The sequence below is a fragment of the Trichosurus vulpecula genome, chromosome 6 (genome assembly GCF_011100635.1).
Source record: "Trichosurus vulpecula isolate mTriVul1 chromosome 6, mTriVul1.pri, whole genome shotgun sequence".
NCBI classification, from domain to species: Eukaryota; Metazoa; Chordata; class Mammalia; order Diprotodontia; family Phalangeridae; genus Trichosurus; species Trichosurus vulpecula.
Window position 1 is genome coordinate 90,071,620 of NC_050578.1, and position 11,402 is coordinate 90,083,021.

General features: G+C 37.6%; 1 pseudogene; it reads right to left on the reverse strand.

Moving 5' to 3' along the window:
- Positions 1 to 396: 396 nt before the first annotated feature.
- LOC118852830 lies at positions 397 to 1,104 on the reverse strand (annotated as a pseudogene).
- Between the last annotated feature and the right edge of the window lie 10,298 nt (positions 1,105 to 11,402).

Sequence of the window (11,402 nt, forward strand, 5' to 3'; positions counted from 1 at the left end):
TCTCTTGTTTAGTCATAAATTCCTCCATTCTCCATAAATCTGACAGATAAAGTATTCCTTATTCCCCTATTTTGTTTATAGCATCAGTCTTTATACCCAGACCATGTACTTATTTGGACTTTATTCTGGTATACGGTGTCAGACGTTGGTCTACACCCAATTTCTGCCATGCTATTTTCCATTTGCCCAGTGGTTTTTGTCAAACAGTGAGCTTTTATCCCAGAACCTAAGGTTTTTGGGTTTACCAAACAGTAGACTGCTATAATCATTGACTACTGTGTTTTATGTACCTAACCTATTCCACTGATATACCCCTATATTTCTTTTTTTTTGTTTTTGTTTTTAAGTGATTATTATTATCATCCTCATTATTTTTTTTTCAATAGGCTGTCCATGTTAATCTTTCACTGCTATGGTTTGATCCGAATTAGCAGTGGGAGCCTCAGAAGGTTTAACCTCTTTTGCTGGGGCTGCAGGTTCCTGGGCCTTAGGTGTAGAGCTAGGGACTTCCGTTGCTCCTGGGGTCTCCTTGGAAGAAGACACAGCTTGGCTGCTAGATTTTGAGTCTGAAGCTTGAGCCACTTCACTTTCAGTTTCTTGGGTTATGGGAGCCTCAGTCTTTTTGGCTTCCCTTTCCTCTTTGCTCTTGTCATCTACTTTACTAGTTGCTGCGGCTTCTGAAGACTGCGAGACCTTTGCCTCAGCGCTAGACCCCGAAGTCTTAGAAGCATCACTACCGGCAGCCGGGGCAGAGGCAGGAGCCTGCTCCTGCTCAGTATCCTTCTGCAGCTCCACCTTTCCATCAGGGACAGCCTCTGGTTTTTCATGCTCTAATTTTGGAGCCTCTTCTTTGCCAGCTGCTGCATCCTTCTCCGCTTCCCTATCTTCAGTCTTACCAGTGAACTGGGAATCTTTCTCTGCTTTCTCCTCTTTGCTCTCTTTCACGTCTGTGTTCTCTGCCACTGTCTAGGCCTCATCATTCTCCGTGGGAGTTTCTTCTTCCTCTGTACTGGCTAGTTCAGCCTTCTTGTCTTTATCCTTGGATTTCTCATCATGTTGTACCCCTTCTTCTTCTTGCTGAGCTTGCCTCCCATCTTTGGAGTTCTGGATTAGTTCTCTTTTCCACCCCCTCGTGGTATGTGCAGTGTGCCCTGGTGTCACCAAGAGAGCCTCGGGGAGCCTAGGGTCCTCTTGCCTGGGGCTAGGTGGCGGGATGTCTCTGCTGGGCTCTAGAGTGGAGACTGAAGTGAGGGGAGCCTATTGGAGCAATGCCGCCACTGCTACTTCCGCTGCCCGCTCTCACCTGTCTATTTCTTAGCCAGTACCAAGTGGTTTTGATGATAGCTGCTTTATAATACAGTTTAATATCTGATACAGCTAGGCCACTTTCCCTAGCATTTCTTTTCATTAATTTCCTTGATACTCTGGACCTCTGTTTTTTCAAAATCAATTTTGATATTTTTTTTTCTAGCTCTATAAAATAATTTTTGGTAGTTTGGTTTGTATAGAACTGAATAAGTAAATTGATTTAGGTAAAATTGTCATTTTTGTTATATTAGCTCAGCCTACCCTGGAGCAACTGATGTTTTTCCTATTATTTAGATCTGACTTTATTTGTGTGAAAAGTTATTTTGTAGTTGTGTTCATATGGTCCATGGGTTGGTTTTGGCAAGTAGACTCCCAAATATTTTACACTGTCTACAGTAACATTAAATAGAATTTCTCTTTCTATCTCTTGCTGTTGGGCTTTGTTAGTAATATATAGAAATGCTGATGATTTCTATGTTTTTATTTTATATCCTGCAACTTTGCTAAAGGTGTTAATTATTTCAGGTATTTTTTAGTAAATTCTCTAGGATTCTCTACGTATATCATCATATCATCTGCAAAGAATGATAACATATTTTCTTCTTTGCCTCTTCTAAATCCATCAATTTCTTTTTCTCCTCATTGCTAATGTTAACATTTCTGATACCACCTTGAATAACAGTGGCAATAATGGAAATCTTTATTTGACCCTTGATCTTATTTGAAATGCCTCTAGTGTATCCCCATTACATTGCTGGTGGTTTTAAGTAGATGCTACTTATCATTTTAAGGAAAGCTCCATTTATTCCTGTATTCTCCAGTGTTTTCGATAGGAATGGGTGTTGTATTTTGTCAAAAGTTTTTTTTTCTGTGTCTATTGAGAGAATCATATTGGTCTGATCAGTCATAGTCAAACACACTGAAACTTGACTCTAGCATAGTGATGTCACTTTGTTCCTTTTTGAGAATGAAGGACAATAATCTATCTATTCATCCATCTATCTATATGGGTATATGTGTATGTGTGTGTGTGTGTCTGTGTGTGTGTGTGTGTGTGTGTGTATACAGAGAGAGAGAGAGAGAGAGAGAGAGAGAGAGAGAGAGAGAGATGGTTTTTCAGCCAAATACTGCTGTTTGGGGAAAATCTATAACCCAACTTCTGTTCCACTTCGCAGTTGAGTACTTTTTCCATCTTTAATCTCTCATCTTCATGGCACACAGTTTGAAGTGTTTTCCTAGTAGGTTTGATGATATGATGATGACCTGAATGCATTCCTTTCCTTTATTTTCTTTTTAGCCCCAAGTTCACATTTGCAAGAAGATTGGTGATACTGATGGCTACAAAATAGAGTTTAACATGAGCTAAGCAAGTGACATAAATTTTCATTTCATAAATTTGTTTGTTTCTTTAGGACTTGAGACTTTTAATTCTCTCCAGGTACTTTTTGTGAAATTCTAGAATACTGCTAGTGCTCAATTAGGTAGTAAGGAGATTCCTTCCTCACAAGGTCAGAAATTAGGCATGCTCTTACTTTCACATGAAACTCTGTCTAAGCTCTTCAGAGACAGGTGAATTTTTTCTGATATCATAGTTATTTACTAAAACATCTAAACACAGAAATAAGTCAACAAAAACTGAATTTAAATATGACACTTTACAACAATTTTGAAAGAAATAATTGTTTACTCACAATCTGATATTTCCATCACCAATCTTTTAAATGTTATTCTATTCCAAATTGCATACACAAACTGTGCTTAAATGTGTTTCTCTTAATAAGATTTCATAGCTCTCCTGGGGCATGAGCAGATTATGAGACTTCAGGATCTTGCTGTCAAGAATTTCAGACTTGCTTATATGAAAGGAGTGGGAAAACTATAAGGGAAGGTAATAGGTCACCTTTATATGATGTTTATCCCTTTCCCCATGAAATGGGAAGAAATAACACAGGAAATAAAGCAGAAGAGGGGGGAAGGAAGATAGATAGTTAGGTGTCGCCACAGAGAAAGTAATCTCGCTATATTGACTAGGTTTCCTCTAGTCACAAGTTTGTTTTCTTTTTGGCAAATGACTAATAATTCCTCCTTCACCTTTCATTTATATATTTATTTATTTTTGCTTTGTAACTGAGATTACAGGTCCCAGGTCATAGGGTCAAGTCAATGAGTAATAAATATTTATGAAGTAGTGTTATATGCCAGGTACTGTGCAAAGCACTTGGAATAGAAATAAAAAACAAAAAGACAGTTGTGCCTTCAAATTGCTTAGAAAAGATACTCATTTGAGGGAAAAGTAGAGAAGTCTGGAGAATAAGGAGTAGAGACCAGAGAGGATGAAAAACATGGCTGGCTTGAGATCTTATTTTTTAATGGAGATCTCAGGACTAAGAGGCCATAGCAGTGGGGTATATTTCCAGTCTGAGAAGTTCGGAGATGAAACAAACTTCCAGGGAGAGAAGGCTTTTATGTCATGGTGTACAATGTCAATAAAGTCAGGAGGGTAGCTTATAGCATTGAAAAAATCCCTTCCATAATTAGGTTACACAATCAATTTAAGTCCCATTTGTCTAATGGACAGGACACTCAACAGAAAGTCGTTATGGTGTAGTGTAATATGAACTGTATTTGAGACATAGCACCTGGTCATTGATCAAGTCATATGATCATAAATCTTTAGTTGGAAGCCACCTCGAGGTTCATTGGATGACAGGATCACATATCTATAGCTAGAAGGGCCTGCAAAGGCCAGGGAGTCCAAATTTTTCTCATAGAGATGAGATAGGCCTAAGGCCTGGAGAGCTGAAAAGTGCCTTAAGCATGCAGATTGTATAGCAAGGCTCTCTCCATTTTACCACACTGACCTAACCATAGTTTGTCCTCTGTGTTTGTGATGATCCAATTGATTATCTAAGGTCCCTTCCTGCTCAAGGTTCTATGAAACCTGAATTTCACCAATGGAAGTATAATTTATTAGTGAAACCTTAGTTTATTCATTCATCTTAAACTTGACACTGTTACCCATGTTAAATTATTGGATTGCTGCAAAATATGGAATTATGTAAATAAAGATATAGATAGCAATATCAATATGACCATAGATATAAATATATTTCAATTCATTCTTTCTATTCACTAATAGAGCTGAAAGAGATAGATACTGTAAGGAATATGCTAATATCCTTTTATGGATAACAGTGTCCTTTCTTCATGTATGATGGCAGCCAAACTATGTGACCTCAATCCCCATAAAATAAACAAAAAGCAACTAGGTATATAGGATCAAAATACAGTATTGCTTGGGTTGAATACTGTTGACCTTAAACGTATAATCAAAAATTCAAGCTTGGTTCATTTCCATATGTCCTTTCATTTTGGGGAGGAGAATGGTTACTTAAGCCTGTGTGCCTACATGAGGGGTAGAGTTAGCACAAGACCTTAAGAGAAGGGAGTACTTCTTGCTTTCCTCTATGACAGAGGATCACATGGCTCAATATTTTTTTGGAGATATCCAGAGAGAGAAAGAGCAGATTTTGTAAGGCAGATTTATAACTTCCCAACAATAATGATTTCCTGCTTGTCCCCCTAGAGAGTTTGGGCAATTTTGATTTAGGTGAGATTGGAGACTCTATTTCCCAAGGTTTTTCTCCAAAGAGGATTTAGATCTAAAATCCCCAGGCTGGAAACCTAGACTACATATAAAATATATATGTGCGTTGGCATGTGTATATAGATGTGTACACAGAGGTATACATATATGTATTGTGTCACATTTGCATGTATGATATATAAATATGTATGCATATGTGCATATATACATGCATATATATGTTCATGCACATATTATAAAAAGAAGAATTGAAACAATTGTTTTCCCAAATAAAATACAAAATAATCATCCTGGTCATCTGTCATCTTTTCTGCTTATGACATACTCTTGAAGATGTCTGCAAATGAGGGGATTAAGATATACTTACCTAAAGTATTTTAATTACAAAAAGCAATCATTTCATACACCACTATAGAACTTAAACATAGAAAGAATAATACCATTTAAAAATAAACAATGACAGAGTGACAGCAGCAGCAGCAGCAGCAGCAGCAGCAGCAGCTGCTTCTGGAGTTCCAGGCACACAAACAGTCGGGGGGACTGAGTGGCTGAGTGGACTGAGGGGACTGAAGTTGAATGCAGGGATCTCTTTGCTGGCACTCAGGCAGGATTCTCTTGCTTTGCCCTCCTTGACTTGGAGGCACAGTCCTGAGTGGCAGTCCTGGGGTAAAGAGAGGCACTGGCCTGGCAGAGCTTCTGGTGGCTGTGGAGAGGGAATCCTCATCACAGTTCCATGGAAAAAAAAGTGCTTTGGTCATTCATAGACCAGAGCATAGGCCAGGAGAGGAATAAACACCTCTTCTTTTATCATACCACCTTAGAAGAACTGAAAATTTTCAGATGCCTAGAAATATCTCTAACAACAGCTGCACAAAACCCCTGAAACAAGGGATAAAGCACTCTCCACTCCAAAAGCAGTCTGACGAAGAGCTCAAAATTCAAGTGATTGGCTGAAAAAAAGGAACAAATAGTGTAAAAATTCAGACAACAGAATCTTACTTTGGCAACAAAGAAAATCAAAACATACGAGCAGAAGAAGACAACAGAGTCAAAGCTCTTGTGTCCAAAGCCTCCAAGAAAAACATATGAATTAGTATCAGGCCATGGAAGAGCTCAAAAAGAAGTTTGAAAATCAAGTAAGAGAAGTAGAGGAAAAAACGGAAAGAAAAATGAGTGATGCAAGAAAATCATGAAAAATGAGTCAACAGCTTGCTAAATGAGACACTAAAAATTACTGAAGAATATAACACCCTAAAAAAAGACTAAACCCAAATGGCAAAAGAGGGTCAAAAAGCCAATGAGAAGAAGAATGCTTTAAAAAGCAGAATTGGCCAAATGGAAAAGGAGGTCCAAGAGGTCACTGAAGAAAATAATTCCTTAAAAATTTGAATGAAGCAAATGGAAGCTAATGGCTTTATGTGAAATCAAGAAATTATAAAACAGAAGCAAAAGAAGGAAAAAAAATAGAAGACAATGTGTAATATATAATTGGAAAAACAACTGACCTGGAAATAGATGCAGGAGAGATAACTTAAAAATTATTGGACTACCTGAAAGCCATGATCAAAAAAAGAGCCTAGACATCATCTTTCAAGAAATTATCAAAGAAAACTGCCCTGATATTCTAGAGCCAGAGAGTAAAATAAAAATTGAAAGAATCCACCAATAACCTCTTGGAAAAGATCCAGAAAGGAAAACTTCTAAGAGTTTTGTAGCCAAATTCCAGAGTTCCCAGGTAAAGGGGAAATTATTGTAAGCAGCTAGAATGGAACAATTCGGGTATTGTGAAAACACAATCAGGATAACACAAGATCTAGCAGCTTCTACATTAAGGGATTGTAGGTCTTGGGATATGATATTCCAGAGGTCAAAGGAAGTAGGATTAAAACCAAGAATCATCTACCCAGCAAAACAAAGTATAATACTTCAGGGGAAAAATGCATCTTCAATGAAATAGAAGACTTTCAAGCATTCTTGATGAAAAGACCAGAGCTGAACAGAAAATCTGACTATCAAATACAAGAATCAAGAGAAGCATGAAAAGGTAAGCAGAAAACAGAAGCCATAGGGGACTTACTAAATTTGAAATGTTTACATTCCTATATGGAAAGATGATATTTGTAACTCATGAGATCTTTCTCAGAATTAAGGTAGCTGAAAGGAATATATATGTATGTATGTAGATAGATAGATAGATAGATAGATAGATAGATAGTTACATAGATACATAGAGGACACAGAGTGAGTTGAATATGAAGTGGTAATATCTAAAAAAATAAATTTAAAGAGTGAGAGAAGACTATATTGGGAGAAGGAGAAAGGGAGAGATAGAATAAGGGTAAACTATTTCAAATAAAAGAGGCAAGAAAAAGCTTTTACACTGGAGAGGAAGAAGCAGGAGGTGAAAGGGAATGAGTCAACCTCAACCTCGTCAGATTTGGGTATCTTAATGAAAGTAGGGGGAAAGGGATAAGAACATGGGATAATAGAAGGGTGGGCATATTGGGGAGGGGGCAGACAGAAGCAAACACTTTAGAGGAGGGGCAGGCTCAAAGGAGAAAATATAATAAATGAGGGTGGGGTAGGACTGAGGCAAATAAAGTTAGTCTTTTACAATATGACTATTATGGCAATGTTTTGCATAACTACACATGTATAATTTCTATTGAATTGCTTGCCTTCTCAATGAGAGCAGTGGAAGGGAGAGAATCTAGAACTCAAAGTTTTAAAAACATATGTTAAAAATTGTTTTTACCTGTGACTGGGAAATAACATATATAGGCAATGGGGTATAGAAATCTATCTTGTCCTACAAGTAAGTAAGAGGGAAGGGCATGGGGGAGGTGGCGGGGAATAGAAGGGAGGGCAGAGTCTGGGGAGAAATTTTGGAACTCAAAATCTTGTGGAAATGAATGTTGTCAAATAAAAATAAATAAATAAATAAATTTGAAGAAAAATAAAGAATGACTGCTGGGATGAAAGGGCTAGGGTATTGCATTCATTCTCTTTTCTACTAAGGTGCCTCTCTGCTCTGTACCGTACATATGGTCTTGATGAGGTTCAGTTTTGGGGTAGGCTTTAGAGGGGTAGGCTTCTTTTTCTCATGCTCTTTGGCTCATTAACCTAGCCTCAGTGCCATGGGGAAAAGTTATTTACAACTTAGACTGTGGCTCATTCCCATGGTCTTTCCAAAAGTGTGGAAGGGGAAGTTGAAAGGTGTTCAATATACAATGTTAAACAAGAATGGGGCAGATATCTATCATCTAGCATTCCTTTTCATTAATTCCGTGTGGACCTTTTGTCTTTCCAGATGAATTTTGTTATCATTTTATCCAGCTTTCTAAAATTATTTTTTGATAGTTTGATTGGTATGGTACTGAACAAGTAAATTATTTTAGGTAAAAGTTGTCATTTTTATTTTATTATTTCAGCCCAACCATAAGCAACTGATGTTTTTCCATCTATTTAGATCTGACTTTATTTGTGTGAAGTGTTTTGTAATTGTGTTCATATAGTCCCTGAGTTTGTCTTGGCAGGTAGGCCCCCAAGTGTTTTAGAGTATCTCCACTAATTTTAAATGGAATTTCTCTTTCTATCTCTTGCTGTTGGGCATTTTTAGTAATGTATAGCTATAGCAAGGACATATGTGAGTTTACTTTATATCCTGCAACTTTGTTAAAGTTATTTAACTTTTCAAGTACCTACTAGCTTAACCATAGGAAAGTCACTTAACTTCTGTTTGCCTTAGTCCACTAAAGAAAGATATGGCAAGCCACTCCAGTATATTTGCCAAGAATATGCCATGGGTATTATGGTTCACAGGGTCACGAAGAGATGGACATGACTAAACAACAAGATGAAAGAAGAACAAAAACATAGGAGGGTACTGTGACATGTGGGGTCTTAATTGGTGAGTTTGGAACCAACAACATTCACCTCGTTGCCATGTTTCGGGACTCAAACCTAGTACTGAGCAGTAAATCAAATATTGGCTAAACCACGATGATATACATAATGATGTTCTATCATTTCTCTTCCCTTTGATTTCTATAATTACTATGGGGCTCTTGGGGTGTCTTTTTGGGGGTTCACTGAATCATCTGGCTGCTGCCCCAGACTGAAGATGATTAAATTCTTGGTAGGGATCCATCATTGTGTGCCTATTGTAAGTAACCATATGATTATTAAACTTCTCTTACAATCATCATGGAGTTTCTGACCTCTTTCTTCAGTATCATACTTTCCCGCTGGGTTTTTTGAGGGGGATTGTGAATATTCCTGTGCAGGGAGATTGCAGACCCCACAACTGGCATAGTTGGTAGGATATCAAAGGACTGCCAAAGGGATTAGTGGTTCAGCAGGGGGAAATCCGTGGATGGCCTTTGACCTACAAGTGGAGTGGGGTGGCCTGTGTGCGGGACACATGTGGGTCACTGAGTCAGTATGGGGACACCCCCAAAATGCCTCAAGACCTGGAAGCCTACCTTGTAGAACTTTATTCCATTAGATGGGGTAGGATAGGGAAAAGGATGGTGGCTGATGTGGGATGGCCCTTTTTGACAGCATTGAGGGAAGGCACCAAAAGGTGCCTGGACACGAAAAGGGAAAATCAGAGAATAAAGAAAGAGAAGCATGTAGAAACACTGGCTTGCCAGTTGGCCAGGTTCAAGGGAGTTAAGCATGAAGACAAGAAGGCAATAAGGAGGGGGGGCCCTGGGATGACAGCAATACAGGGCAAGTTTCAGATGACAGTATGGAAGAGAGAGTTTCCTTCTCTTTCTGTACCTCCCTCCCTCCCTGACTGCAGCACCTCAGAGTGGTGGGTGAAAGAGAGAGAGAGGGAGAGACAGAGAGAGACAAAGAGAGAGGGAGGGAGGAGAAAGGGAGGTATTCAATGAAATGAAGATTATTTGGCATATGATTGTTAAAAGCAAGTAAAAGAAAGTCAGAGAAGTGTTGGACCAGAATAGGAAAGAAATAAGACATGTCTTTTTAAAGGGGCTTTAATCAAAGTCAGGGATGCACATATAGAAAGAAAAGTGAGAAAATTGAAGCCTGGAGAAATGACAGGAGGTTGGACAGAACGAAAGTTGTAATTTGTTTTCATTGACACTGTAAACAGAGGATTTGAGAGTAAAGAGTTTGGAATTTTTTGAAAGGAAAAACCATTGGCTTCTGTGTTTCTTTGTATCTCTCTCTCTGTCTTGTTAGCTAATTCACATTTTTAGAAAAATTTTGCTCTCTTTCTTTGCATTTCTCAAGGGTGGTTAGGTTCTTAACATCAAACTCCAAACCCTCCCTCCCACCTCCACCCCCGGAATGACTGATTTATTAGTTTACAGTTGGGAAGAAGGTTATTTTCATGATTATCAAGAGGCAGGTTTCAGAACTCAATCAGTGAAAGTTTCAAGGCTTACACTTTGGAATTCAACTGTCACTTAACCCTTTCCTGGTTCATAGAAAAGCAGAAAGTTGTTTGGGTTTTTTTTTGTTTTTTTTTTTGTTTTTTTTTTTTGTACCAGCATACAACCAAAAGGTAATTGAATTCATTCTGATCACATTTTAAGTGAAATGTGTCTTTCCTAATTTCATGTTTAAGATGTCAGAATTTATTATGTTATTTGGTGTTAAGGGAAATTGGGAAAATCCATAGATCTGAAATCTGCTAACTGGTTGACCTTAAGCAAGTTACCTCATATTTATTGATTTCAATTTACTTCACATGGTTGTAAAGTGCTTAACACCTCACAAAGGGTAGACACTACATATGTTAAACAATAATATTACTTCTTGAATTAGGTGTAATTGCTTCCCACATGATAACTTCATATGGGATTTTAGATGTGACCAATTTACAATGTCTGTGGTGATGGGATGCCTATTTTCTGTATAAGGTTATTTGGAAATGCATTGAACAGGGTTGCAGTCACCTGATTGGTAATGGGTTTATTTCAAGTATCAAATACATAATATTGTACAAATTGGTAATTTTTTAAAAAAAATTAGTAATTTTATTTTTTCCACTTAATAGTATTTATTTTTTCGAATAAGATGCAAACATAGTTTTTGACATTCACTTTTAAAATTTTATTTATTTATTTTTAGTTCACAATATTCAGCTCTACCAGCTTCTGAGTTTAAAATTTTCTCCCCTTCTCCCCTCTCCCTGCTCACCAAGACAGCATGAAATCTTATATAGGCTTTGCATATACATTCACATTAAACATATTTTCATATTAGTCATGTTGTAAAGAATTATAACCAATGGAACAAATCATAAGAAAGAAGAAACAAAAAAGACAGAGTAAATAATATGCTTTGATCTGCATTCAGGCTCTAAATCTTTCTCTAGATGTAGATAGCATTTTCCATTTTGAACCTTTTGGAGTTATCTTAGAACCTTGCGTTCCTGAGAAGAGCCAAGTCTATCAAAGTTAGTCATTGCACAATGTGCCTGTAACTGTGTATAATATTCTCCTGGTTGTGC